A 14495-nucleotide genomic window follows, 5' to 3' on the forward strand; every position below is an offset into this window, starting at 1 on the left:
ATCCGAGAAACAAACGCTCAAGTATATGGTCAAATAAGCTTCTATAAGGGTACCAAGGCTACACAGTGGGAGCAGGATAGTCTCTTCAACAAATGATGCTGGAAAAACTGTATATCCACATGCAAAAAAATGAAGTTGGACCATTACCTTACACCACTTACAAAGAGCTAACTCAAAATGGATTAAAAATGTCAATGTAAGACCTGAAACTATTATACATTTAGAAGAAAATATAGGAGAAAATCTTCATAATATTGGATTTGGCAATGATTTCTTCCATATGACACCAAAAGCACAGACAACAAAAGCAAGGACAGACAAATGGTACTATATCAAACTTAAAAACTTTTACACAGCAAAGGAAACAATCAACAGAGTGAAGAGGCAACCTACAGAATGGGAGAAAATATTCACAAACCGTATACCTGATAAGGGGTTCATATCAGAACACATAAAGAACTCCCACAACTTCACAACAAGATGTGATTTTAAAATAGGTAAAGGACTTGAATAGACATTTCTCCAGAGAAGACATACGAATGGCCAATAAGCATATAAGAAAACACTCAGCATCAGAGAAATGAAAATCAAAACCACAATGAGATAATTCAAAAAGAGTCATGTACCACAATATTCATTACAGCTCTATTTACAAAAGCCAGGACATGGAAGCAACTTAAGTGTCCATTGACAGATGAAAGGATAAAGAAGATGTGGCACATATATACAGTGGAATATTACTCAGCCATAAAAAGAAACGAAATTGAGTTATTTGTAGTGAGGTGGATGGACCTAGAGACTGTCATACAGAGTGAAGTCAGAAAGAGAAAAACAAATACCACATGCTAACACATATATAAGGAATCTAAAAAAAAATGGTTATGAAGAACCTAGGGGCAGGACAGGAATAAAGACGCAGACATAGAGAATGGACTTGAGGACATGGGGAAGGGTAAAGGAAAGCTGGGATGAAGTGAAAGTAGCATTGACATATATACACTATCAAATGTAAAACAGATAGCTAGTGGGAAGCAGCCGCATAGCACAGGGAGATCAGCTTGGTGCTTTGTGACCACCTAGAGGAGTGGGATAAGGAGGGTAGGAGGGAGACGCAAGAGGGAGGGGATAGGGGGATATATGTATACATATAGCTGATTCACTTTGTTATACAGCAGAAACTAACACATCATTGTAAAGCATTTATACTCCAATAAAGATGTTAAAAAAAAACAAAAACAAACAAAAACCACAATGAGATCTTGCCTCACATCCACTGAGATGGCCACTATCAAACAAACAGTAAACAAGAAGTGCTAACGAGGATGTCGAAATATTGGTACTTAGGCACTGTTGGTGTGAATGTAAAACACTGCAACCACTGAGAAAACTGTATGGAAGTTCCTCCAAAACTTAAAAATAGAATTACTATATATGCCAGCAATCCAGCTTCTGGGTATGTATCCAAAATAATTGAAAACAAGATTTTGAAGAGATATATATACACCCAAGTTTAATGCAGCATTTTCCATAATAGCCAAGATGTGGAAACAACATAAATGCCCATCAATGGATGAATGGGTAAAGAAAATGTGGTATATACATACAAAGAAATATTATTCAGCCTGAAATAAAAGAAAGAAATTCTGTCATAGACTACAACATGAATGAACCTTGAGGACATCATGATAAGTGAAATGAGCCAGTCGCAAAAAGACACGTACCGCAAGATTCCACTTACATAGGGGATCTGAAATAGCCGAACTATTAGAAACAGAAAATAGATTGGTGGTTGCTAGAGAGAGGGGGAGGTGGGAAGGAGAGTTAGTGCCCAAAAGGTACAGAGGTTCAGTTCTGCAAGATGAAAAAGTTCTAAAGATCAGTTACACAACAAGGTACATGTAGATAACACTACTGTACTATTCACTTAAAAATGATTAAATTTGCTCACTTGCTCTACTCTGGGAATCTTCCAGGCCTTTCCATCCAGTCATACCTTTCTTCCCCACACTCTGCTAGACCTATTCCTGAGTTTGTCCTTTGAAAAAAAAAAAAAAAAAAAGCACATGCAATATTTGTGGTCTCTGTAAGTTTTCTTAATTGAGGATATACAGATTAGAATCATGTAAATTCTGTCATTTCTGTCATGTGTGTGTTTCCTACAATCTTTAAAAGGATAGGAAAAGTTACCTGAGATTTTTTAAAGTATGGGTTACTCCGTACACCTAAAATGTAGCCATCAGTTTAACAACAATGGTATAAATGTGGCATCTTTTTTTTGAGGCAGGAGTCTCTAAGAGCTAAAACAGGAAAACAATACAACAGCACATATCTTCTTAAAGCATATGTATGTGCCCCTATAATTAAATAACACAACATTTGTCCTTGCTGCTAAATAACATTTGGAAAGGAAGAAGAAAAGAAGTATTTGGCAGCAAAATATTAAGGTTTGGGGAAGAAGACTTCAGTCCCAGCAAAGTGAAAAAATCTGATATGAACACTGAGATGTGGTACAAAAGTTATTTCTACCCCAACTAGTGTCATTAGAGCCACGAAATCAGCTCCGCCTAAGGCCTAGGCTTTTGTGCCTGCTTGACCTTCCTACCTTGACCTTCCTCTCACCATAGGTCTTCCATGGGCCTGGTGATTCTATCTGTGCTTGTCCGTTGTATATATAATTCAGGGCTCCCAATTTCCCCCACATTGCTAAGGAAGACAATGTTAAGGGTGGTGTAAGGTTCTCAACCTTGCCATCTAGAGCAACAAAGGAAAATCTGTCTGGCTGGCTAATTAGCAACCTGGCCTTGGCAGGGGACTAGTGTCTAGATGGACTTCTTAGCAAAATGCACAGACGGCCAAGGAGAACAAAAGGCAGCCCCTTATCGAAGCTGTTTCCCAAGGATGTGGATGAAGTGGGCTCAGTCCCATGATTTTTCCTGCCAGAGATCAGGCCCGGAGGGAGGATCTGGGGTCCAGATCCTGTGGCCCAGCTGTGAGGAACAGCAGGACAACAGAATGTGGGTCCCAGGCCAGCCCAGCCAGCCAAATTGGTGGGATAGAAAAAGACAAGACCATAAGCAAGAGAATGGATTCCAAGACCCACTGTTGCTTTGGATTTTCCAGGGAGGTCAAACCAAAAGTATCATTTGTGATAAAACAAATTTACCCTGTGATTCAAATTCTGAGAGTTTGAAGATACAACCCCAGCACCTAATACAAAACCACCTGTCAATACAACTTTCTCTTGGAAATGTATCAACAGTGGGAAGGAAAGGTTTTTCTGACGATGATGAGAAGGCCAGTCATAAAGAGAACGTATTTCTTTCTACAATGAAGTGACAGCCAGTGGTGATAACGGCGACATTCCAAAAACACAGCCCAATCTTCTTGGCTTGAAATGGTCAACACGTGTTAGGCACAGATCTGTACGATATATGAGGGCAGTCCTCAGCTCGCAGCACTTTGGTTCCACAACGTCCCCAAGTCCTGGTCAGTGCTCAGGGGAGAACCCTCAGGCAGTGTAGAAACCCACGCTTGGCTGGTTGGTCCGTTTTCTTCACTGAGGATGAATGCCCAAGCCACCACCCCAGTGCTGCCCCATTGCTCCCTAGAAATCCTGCAAGACCATGCTCTACTCTAGGAATCTTCTAGGCCTTTCCATCCAATCATACCTTTCTTCCCCACACTCTGCTAGACCTATTCCTGAGTTTGCCTTTTGAAGAAAAAAAAAAAAAGCACATGCAGTATTTGTGGTCTTTGTAAGTTTTCTTAATTGAGGATATACACTTTAGAGTAATGTAAAAGTACATCATACATATGCTATTCTTGATTCTTTCCATTAAAATTGAACATCGGGTTTCTTTACCAGCAATAAGCATCCTACTAGAAAACTATTTTGTGGGAAAATTGTCCGCCCACATTATTTAAAGTTTACTGGATTCTTTCCAGAAATATATACTGTCCTTTCCAAGACAGCCTGTAATATTCTAATTGGTCGAGAACTTTTTTAAAAATGTGGGATCCACAGGTTTTTAATTTAATATGGGATCCACAGATTTCAAAGGATCTGTCAACCTCCCCCAAAAGCGTACAACATTGTATCTGTGTATGTGGGAAGTCTCTGGGGATAGCATCCAAGTTCAGATGTGATTCTAACTGCCTCTATTCTAACTCCCCATTAAAGTTCAAGCACCACTCCTTCAAGAAAAAGATTTGATGCAACTCTTCTGGGAGGTCCAGTTCAATTGTTTTAAATATTTGATCCATGCACAAGAGGCAGGATTTCAAGAGGCAGGATTTTTGTTTTGGAATGAGGGTAAAAAAATAGTATAGGACCTCACTGCAAAGCATTGGACAATGTAATCCATGTGGAAAAAATAGGACAATGACCACTGCTGAGTGTGGGATGGGACGAGCTTCAGGCTTCTCTGTGGACAACCTCGACAGAGAACATGGGTGAATTGTGCATTGAGTAGGTTTCACTGGTTTTGGTTTTGGTTTTACTATCCCTATACATTATCCCTATACTGTCCCCATGCTGTCCCTATACTATCCTTATACTATCCCTATATCCGTGTGGGATCTCTATTAACAAATTCCAAAATTTGGTAGTCTTTGGTAAAGCTCAATAAAATCAAAATCATGATAGAACAAAGTCTTAATGTCTTTCTGAGGCATTAATGAGTTACTTCAACTATTCTCTAAGGAAAATGTATTTTTAATTGGTTGAAAATTATACGTAAAGATTTTTACTTCCAAGATCTTAATCTTATAAAAGAGTAGACCCCTAAATGAATTCCTTCTCATTGGGACACAAAGTAATGAAAAAACATTCAGTGCACTGGAATTATCTTTTCTAAAACCTATCCAGATGTTGAGGAAAGGGTAAGAGGGGAGAGGGGAAGTGGGGGAAGGCGGAGAAGGCAGAGGAGGGCACAGGAGGGCAGAGCGGAGAAGCTCTTCCAACTCTGAAAGGGAAGGACAGAAAATGATGTTTGTTGGATGATGAGTTATCCAGGCTCCACTGATGATTAATGAACTCACATGTTCAGTTGAGCTGAACTCCCAGGTGGGGAAAAGGCCTTTAGATCCACACACTTTTCCTGCCACAGGGCTTAGGAGCCAGTCATGCGGCTCAAGCATTCCTAGACCAGCTGGTGAATATTTGTTAATGTTTTCGTTTGCAATTAAATCTCTCCTAGTGTTTACCATGTCATGGTATCCCACTTTTTAAAACTGCAATTCCTGGCAACAAAGCTTGGAGCATTTTTTTTCATTTAGATTTAAAAGATGTCAAATAGAATCTCCCCAAATGATCACCCAGTTTGTCCAATTTAATAAGGGGGGACAAGCCACCCTGCCATTACCCTTCCTTAACTCTCCCTCCCACCCCCAAGAAAGAGAGACAAAAGAGCACAAGTCATATTTGCTGGGCCCCTGTCTCGTGGGTGGGATTTCATGCCCTTCTCCCAGTAGCCCAGTGGCTGCATTTTCCCCCATCTTATAGCTGGGAAACTGAAAGCACGTGAGGCATAGTGTTTTGCCCACTGCCACATTAAAAAACAAAAAATAAAAACTGAACCAGAATCCTAATGAAAGTTTGTGTTTCCAAAGCCCAAGGGAATAACCCCAGGAAACCCTAAGAGGATGTGCCGGATTTGGCCCCAATCTCAAGGAAACTCCCGACATCTTTCAGGGAAAAAATACACTAAATGTCTTTGGTGGTGACAAACCACAGATTCTGTATCAACAGACTCCATTTGTCTGCTGCTGTTCTTTCAAATATGAAAAAAGTCAAAATTGGCTGCTTGAGACCCTTGTGTTGAGTGGAGTGTCAAGCTGCTTTGTGTCACAGATTCTGTCCTAAAGGCAATAGATTCAACCAGAGAACTTCATTAAATTCTTACCTTTCTATTGAGCATCAGTCATTCCTTTTTTTACTCGGCCTCATTCTGAAAAGAATTTGAGGTGCCTTTTTCCTTTCTGTAGCTGTCCACTTGAAACTTTAAAAGGTACCTCTTATTATGAAGACTGCTCTACACGGGCCTTCAACTCAAAATTGTATTCAGAGTCCAGTGACATTCCCCAGCCATTGTGCAATTCCATGAAATTAGTTTTCATTAAGTCTCCTCAGAAGCTTTTTCATTTTCCATGTCTGGAAATCTTTTTTAAGACAGAGACACACACATGCACACAAGGCAATCTTTTTCAAACAAAGACTTAAATACATCCAGAGCTCCCATTTTGAAGTCATTAACTGGATCTTCTCCAAGCTCTGCTTTTTAGAATCAGGCTGGTCCTCCTAACAAGTTCTAGGACTTCTGTTAACTCCTAACTGTCCCATTTTAAGTGGGAGCCGCAGAAATAGTGGAAGACCACAGCGACAGAACTATGCCCACCTGCCGTGAAATGAAAAGTCACATTTCAGTAAACCCTAGGGGTCTCTAGCTCGCAGCCACCCTAATTCTCTCTCTTTTTCTTACCCTTCTTCTCTTTCTTGCCTGAATCCTGGGAGAAGAGCCCCCATTCTTGTCCCCAGAGAGGAAGTTAAGAGAGGACTTATTCTCCTCCGGTTAGAGAAGGAGGAGAGCAGAATTTAACATGTTATTGCTACTTGAAAGAGCTTTGGGGGAATCCTCAAAAGCAAACAATTTGGAACAACTCTAAGAAGATTCCTCCAAAGAAATGCATCGGAAGCTGCTTTTTTACAGCTTATTTTACAACTTGAATCTCGCATTTCCATTCTGTGAAATTGTGCTAGAGAAGAAAATATCAGCCACGTGTACACATCTGTAAACAATTATCTACTTGACCCAGGCTCTGAAGGTGTATTCTGTGATAGCAAAACTTAAGTCTTCTGATCCTATGTGTCGACTTGGTCTCACTGCCACCTACTGGTATCCTTGTTAGACACTGAATACTGGACTCAAGGTCTTTGGCTCAAGTGAAACAGTGTCTGTTCATGTCTTGGCTATTATAGATAGTGCTGCTATGAACACTGGGTGCGTGTATCTTTTCGAATTAGAGTTTTCATCTTTTCTGGATATATGCCCCGGTGTGGGATTGCTGGGTCATATGGTAGTTCTATTTTTAGTTTTTTAAGGACCTTCCACACTGTTCCCTCTAGAGGCTGTACCAATTTGTATTCCCACCAACAGCATAGGAGGGGTCCCTTTTCTCCACACCTTCTCCAGCATTTATTATTTGTAGACTTTTGGTATCAGTCAACAGATGCATGAATAAAGTTGTGGTGTATATATGTATATATATATATATACAATATATTAGTCATAAAAAGAATGAAATAATGCCATTTGCAGCAACACGAATGGACCTAGTGATGATCACACTAAGTAAGCCAGACAGAGAAAGACAAATATCTTATGACATCACTTATATGTAGAATCTTAAAAAACGATACAAATGAACTTATTTACAAAACAGAAACAGACTCACAGACATAAAAAACAAACTTACGGTTACCAGGGAAAGGGGGATAAATTAGGAGCTTGGGATTAACAGATACACACCACTATATATAAAATAGATAGCCAACAAGGATTTACTGTAGAGCACAGGGAACTGTATTCAATATCTTGTAATAACTTATAATGGAAAAGAATCTGAAAAAGAATATATACCTATATGCATATGTGTAACTGAATCACTTTGCTGTACAACTGAAACTAATACAATATTTTAAATCAACTATACTTCAATTTTTTTTAAGTGTCTATCTTGTTAATAAACAATGTCTGTTCCACAGCTCATGCATTAGAACAGAACAATCCAGAAAGGGAGGGCTTGGCTGTGCCTTGGCAAGTTAGCGTCCTCCCGGAATGAGATCACGTGAGGATGTGCCCAGCGCCATCCGGGGTTACCTTCCTTCTCCCCATAAAGGCAACCTGAAGAACCTCCAGATTAACTGCCCAGATATTTGGAAATTTATTTAAAGACGTATTCCTAGGGTCCAAGAGAATAAACATGAAGCAGAAAGTTCCATATCTGCTATAGTTAGAAAAGCTAGACACCACGATGCACATGGAAAAGACATTTTACCCTCTTAAATATAAGGCAGCCAGACAAAGCATTTCCTCCATTTTTCCTGCTAATTATAAACATTAGGCAGAGATTAGTTCAGGTTTAATGTTAGGGCAGAGAATGCCTTAGAAGACGCTTCAAAAGGAATTGCACAAACACCCATTCCATTCCTGCCCCGTGACACACACAGTGCCGTCGGCTCTAGGGTAGATCCCAGCGCTATCCTCCCTTCCTGCCTTGGCCGTGGACTTCTGGGGCTACTGGCCTCTCCAAAACAATGGTGTCCCACTGCAGAACTGTTCAAACACAGCGGCTAAAATGTCCTCCTATTGTAAGGAAAAACTAAACATTTCGTTTTCTAATCTGATTCGCGATCAGGTCTGGAAGAGAAAAACTTTTTAAAGAGACTTTTTAAAAAATTACATTGAAACATCAGATAAAATATCACCCACACTGTATTTAGTGTAATATCTGGGAAAAAATCTACTTAGTTCCTGTCTCGATCAGTAAAGGTCAGTTAACTCTCCCAACCTCACAAATTTTATGTGCAAAATGAGGCTGACTGCCTGATGCTCTAACTGGCAGTGATTCTGTGACCGCTTTCTTTCATCTATCACCCTAGGCTCTGACCACCGGTGGGTTTCCTACCATCCCCACAAGAAAGAGAGAGGCCCGCAGTGCATGGCAGGGCAGTCTGTGGGCTTAGCTGAACTGGCTCTGGGTGCTGGCACAGCGCCTGCTGAATCAACTGATGAGGATTCCAGAAGAGAAAAACCAGTTTCCTGGAATGGCTTCTCTAGAGGTCTGAGTCATCTCCAGCAGCTGTTCAATTCTTAATTTTGAAATGACACCAACCCACGAGCTCTTCCATCCAGCGGCCAATTCTCGATGCTCTGGGTCCATGAAAACTGAAGGTACGGGTCAAACCAGGGGGATTTGACAGACACATTTGCCATGGTACCTTTCCCGAGCCGTTCCTACCTCGCAAGTGTTTCTCTGTACTTCGTGAGTCTTAAAATTTAGGAGAACAGCAGGATTACACCATGCAAAACGCAACCAGACCCCTACGAAAGGCTAACAATCTGCCTTTGGGAGAGGGCTTGGCAGAACTTTTCCTATCTGTCCTATTTTTCTGCTTTGCTTTCTCTTTCCAGATTTTTTTGAAACAACGATTACCTCTCTGCTAAACAAACTTAAACTATGCTACTCTATAAAAGACTGGTCGATGGCAAAAAGTGGCTTTCTTCACATGAGGCTCCAAAATATGCTCTTGAAGACGTGTACTCCCTTGATATTCCTGGCCTTAGACACCTACCTGCGAGAACCCATGAGCCTGTAGGAGCGCCCAGGAAATGCTGATTTTGCTTTCCTTCTAGTACTGGGACCTCAAACCAGCAATTCACCTCCCTGTGTTCCATTTCTTCATCTGAGGTGTCAAGGGTGTGGGGAGACCATCCACCAAGGTAGTAATTTGGGGATATTTCCAGTAGCCAAACGGAAATCATATATTTGCCAACCAGAGGGCAGGGCCGAAGTCTTAGTCATTTTTGTCCCCTCCCTCGAGCCAAAGCTCCACACCCCGGAGCACAGTGAGGTTTATTAAGCTTAAAGGAATATGAGACACACAGACCAAGGGCAGGTAAGGAAAAGTTTGGGAGTTACTGGATTAGATCATCTTAACATCTCTTCCAGTTCTAAAATTCAAAACTCCTACGGGGATACAGCCTTGCACGAATAGGCAGCGCTGCTCTGGTTCTGAAACACCTCTGTGTTCATTTAATTTAACCTTGTGTCTCAGTAGATGCCAGTAAAATGTTTCCTTTAAAAGTTCTTACTTGGTTCATGCCCTTGTCATGAAGGTATTTTAGAAAGCAGAATGCTTCATTGCAAGCAGAAGTTCACCTCAATACATGCATACCTGAGCATAGGGAAAAAATAAAATTCTAAATGTACATTTACTTCAGACATTACAGTCACATTTTTTTTTAATTATGTATTGAAACAGTCTCCAGGTGAGTCCCAAAGTGACCCACAAGCGCTGTCGAGATGTGTATCAACAGATTCCCTGCGATCCCGGAAACCCCACCCCAGGGACTCCCTACAATGCATGGAGATTTTTCTGGAGCTCAGAGGGGTGCATCTTTCCTCTACACTTTCAGGAAAGACTATACCAGGACAAAGGTGCCACTTCACAATTTCATCTCCTTCCTAAAACAGCCTGATGAGACCAGAAGGTACTAAAATTACGTTTTCAAAAATTAATATAATGAATTCCTGAAAAGAACCCCTCTTTGTAAATCAGGTGTTTCCTGAGTATGAGATGGTCATCACCCATGGTTTAGAGGGGACAAGCAGTGTCTCTTCTTGAAAGGGTAGGATTATCTCCCAGATTTTTGGAAAGAGGGAATCCATATCTAGAAATGTGGATGAAAAGAACCTTTCCTTGTCTCGCTCAAGGCTGTCTGAAGAAGCAGGAAATTTTTAAAGCTTCTCTACTTGAAAACCTGAATCATTTTGAGCTTTCCTTTCCTCAGTGAGAGCTACTGATAGGATTTTCTTTAATGTCAGGTCACTCCTCAAATCGTCAACTATTTATGTAGCAGTGGTGTGGTTTTTATAGCCTGCTTTCCACAGCTAAGACACCAAGAAAGGTTTGCTCCTGTGGGTTTCCGTGGAAAGGCTGCCCGGGACACAAGGTCCCATTCAGAGGGGGACCAGCCCACGATTCTTCTCCAAGACATAACCAATCCTCAGTCTCTTCCAAAAAGAACAGTGACAAGAACTAATTTTCAAATAAAACTTCCACCTAAAGTGATTAGCATACCTGCAAGACAGTCTCATGCAACAGAATTCGTGACCTGCCAGTGTATCTTAAATCCTAAATGTGGAATTTCACATAAAAGTGGGTAATGAGGGCTTCCCTGGTGGAGCAGTGGTTAACAATCCGCCTGCCAATGCAAGGGACACAGGTTCGAGCCCTGGTCCAGGAAGATCCCACATGTCACGGAGCAACTAAGCCCGTGAGCCACAACTACTGAGCGTGCGCTCTAGAGCCCGCGAGCCACAACTACTGAGCCCGCGTGCCTAGAGACTGTACTCCGCAACAAAGAAAAGCCACCGCAATGAGAAGCCCGCACACCGCAAAGAGTAGCCCCCGCTGGCTGCAACTAGAGAAAGCCTGGGCGCAGCAACAAAGACCCAATGCAGGCAAAAAAATAATTAACTGATTGATTTTTTTTTTTAAAAAGGTGGGTAATGACAAAGACCCCTGTAACCAGTTGTCTAAATACTCTGAGCAACAACACAGATGACGCCTCCAGGGCAAAAGTCTTCTCACTTTCAAAAGGGAAGGAGGTCTGATTTCCAGCTGGTTTTAAGCGGCGGCATCTGTGATCGCCTAACCTAAAACTAAGGTCAGACGGGGAGCCGCATTTGAGTCACGAATCCATCATCAATCATCAGTTGAAGAGAGGGGTTCCTTCCTACTTTATCATCAGTGTTGTCTTAGGTTCTAAGGCACAAAATCGCAGAAAAGCACTTATGATGCCAGAATGAGATGCCGCGAGCCCTCAACACTGTGAAAATAGAGGGATGAGGTGCAGAGACAAAAACAATTCCTGCTCAGAAAGATAGGAATTCTTCTTGCCTGACATCAGAAGTATCCTTAAGACCCCAAGTTTGGACATTCACCATACATCCCATCACCTAAGGACCACAGAGCCTGGTGGGGCGAGGCACACACCCTCCCAAGTGCTGGAAGAGCCCGTGCCAAGGGCTAACGTTCTAGAGACTTCCCCAGCTGCCTCCCAGGAAGGTGGGAGTAGCTACACCCTCCAATGCCCCCACTGGAAAAGGGCAGGACACCCACGCTCACCACCCTGCTCCGCGATTCTTCCCCAAGTCCTTCTCTCCACCAAGTGTCCTCTTAATGGCTTCCTCACTGCCGTGAGTGGGGAAAGAGGAAAATAAACCGTATGGTAATGGAAAACTCATGCCTCCTCAAAGGAGAGATCAAGACCGCAAGACCACTCGTCTAGCTTGAATTCCTACAGAAACCCTCACCTCCCCACCCTTCTGCCTTCACGCTCAGCAAAGCCCACACAAGGTTGGGACTGACACATATACACTAATATGTATAAAACAGATAACTGATAAGAACCTGCTGTATAAAAAATAAATTAATTAAATTAAATTTTTAAAAAATAAAAGAATGAAGCAAAACGTTGGTGCCGTCCCTCCAGGCCCCCATCCCCAGAGGTGGCCTGGATGAGGGGTGCCTGCTCAGCTGCTCTGGTCACAAAGCCAATGTCGGTCCCTGGGGACCAGCTCTCTTCGCTGGCACTTCTTTCCCCGTTAGTTGGTAGAGGCCCCGGGAAGCATAATCCAATTTCCCCGTCGCTTTTAACAGACTATGATAGGAGGACACTGTCTTCTGGGAGAACAAATCAAACGGTACGTTCCGAATCTAGACGTAAATTGGCGCAGGATCCCCCAGTGCTGGGCCACCTGCTCTCCCGAAATGGTAAAGACTTTACTGCTGTCTGAGCCACCTACTGGCGCTGTGGCCTCAGCAAGTAACTGAGCATCTCAGAAGCCCCGAGCCTTCATCTTTAAAGCCAGGGAACCACACCTCAGTGCCTCCTAACCAAGAATCTCTTCCTTTATCTTTAGCCCAGCAAAGAATTCAGAAGTTTCAATAATGTCCAACAGCAAACTGGTGGTTTTCAACATCTTTTTGCTTAGGAACAAAAAATACCTGATTTTAAAGCCACTTCGGTTATCTGATGTATTAAGAATGGGTCCCCCGGGAAGCTGGGGGACCTCAGTGTGAGAATGGTCTATCCGCATGAACTCTGAGCACCCCTGCAGCTCTAGGACCCTACAGTTCTCGTGTGGAGGCAGCTGTGTGTCGGCTGGCACGGGCCAGCTCTTCTGAGTCCCCGCTGGGGCGGAGGGGGGGGCGGACACTCCCCTCTGCCTACAGCAGTTTGCTCTTGGGGTCCAGACCAGCCTTTCAATTCGCTCCTTGGGCTGGCAGTGAAATGCCAGTTTCTGTTTACACCCCCAGTACTCCTCTGGGGCCTCCTAGGGACCCCACCCCTGCCTCCGTCTTAATTTTGTAACACGGTAGCCCCGGAAACAGGTCCCGAGAGTAGACTGGCAACTGTCAGAGAACACTTTCCATCCTGGGCGAGAGGGGCGGAGCCCCACCCTCCTGGCTGGGCAACAGGCTCCCGGCCTCCGGGCTTGGTACTTGCTCTACTTCTGGGCACCACAGGCCAGCCCGTGGCCCTAGGGGCCCTGCCCTATCCACTGGGCGTGCTGCCCAAACACCAAATTCCTTCTCCTCCTCTGACCCCTGCAGCTCCTTTAAGCAACCCCAGAGGACTAAGGCTCCAGCAGTAACTTCGGATTCCTGAAAAGATGGAGCCCTGATGGTAATAGCTGAGTAGCTCTTGACTTGGCCCTGTTCCTGGACGCCAAAGTCACCGCAATTCCCCCCGAGGTGACAGATGTACCCAATCGGCCCACACGCCCCACGGACGTGGGGGAACTCAGCATCTCCCCAAGGTAGCTCTCGGATCCTCGGAAAGACACTTCTGCGAACAAAGCAGATTCTCAGACTCCAGCTGGGCTTCAGTTTATTTATGTCAAATACATAAACCATGAGCTGAAAAGCACCCCAGTCAGGAGAGCAGAGGGTGATTGGGGGGGAGGGGAGGTAGCAGGGGGCACGGCAGGACTCGTGGGCAACCAGGGCCTTGGTCCGGCTAAGGAAACCCAGGTGGCGCAAACTGAGAAGGAAAAATCGGCTGGATCTTCCAGAGACCAGCAGCTTGTACAGAAAACAGACTCTAGGCGAGCGAACCCGAGGGCCGTCAAGAAATGGTCAGCGGGGTTTAAAGCATTTCCCTCCGGCCACAAACCCAACACAGGGGGAACAGGGGCGAAGTGGCACTTACCCTGAGCAAACCTGGAGAAGTGTGTGTCCCTGGGCTTCGATGTTCGATTATGTGCGAAGCTGACACATGTTTCCCCCACTGGCTGCGTCTCCTTTTCCTTCCTCAGGAGAGGGGACCCCAAGCAGGCAGAAAACTCCCCCTGTGGTCCTTGCAGGGGGCTGGTGAACGGGAGAGCTGAGTGGCCTTTGGTGGAGGACTGAGCTCCAAACTGGACCGTGTCCAGGGATACAGTCAAGGCTCCCTCCAGCTCCTCCTCCTCCTCCTCCCGCCTCCGACCCCTCCTCTCCCCCTCCCCACTCGGGCCTGCCCCCCACTGTAAATGAAAACCAGACTCTCACTCTGTTGCTTCTGGCCCGGCCACAGGCTGATGTCACCTCGGAAGGCTGTCTTCACCGTACGAGCCCGTAGCTGGACGCCTGCAAACCCCAACTCTTAAAAAAAAAAAAAAATCCACCCCTTCTACTGATCACCTTTGGGGCTGGGTCCCTGGCCACA

General features: G+C 44.0%; 1 protein-coding gene across 1 annotated transcript in view; it reads right to left on the reverse strand.

The window, feature by feature from the left end:
- The window catches only part of COL6A3 (collagen type VI alpha 3 chain), an 85908-nt gene extending 71652 nt beyond the window's left edge, over window positions 1–14256 (reverse strand). Inside the window, exon 1 of the mRNA XM_067027219.1 lies at window positions 14001–14256. The gene's annotated coding sequence lies outside the window, so the exon portion shown is untranslated. The remainder of the gene's footprint in view (window positions 1–14000) is intronic.
- Between the last annotated feature and the right edge of the window lie 239 nt (window positions 14257–14495).

The sequence above is a fragment of the Kogia breviceps genome, chromosome 2 (assembly GCF_026419965.1).
Source record: "Kogia breviceps isolate mKogBre1 chromosome 2, mKogBre1 haplotype 1, whole genome shotgun sequence".
In the NCBI taxonomy this organism is placed as follows: domain Eukaryota; kingdom Metazoa; phylum Chordata; class Mammalia; order Artiodactyla; family Physeteridae; genus Kogia; species Kogia breviceps.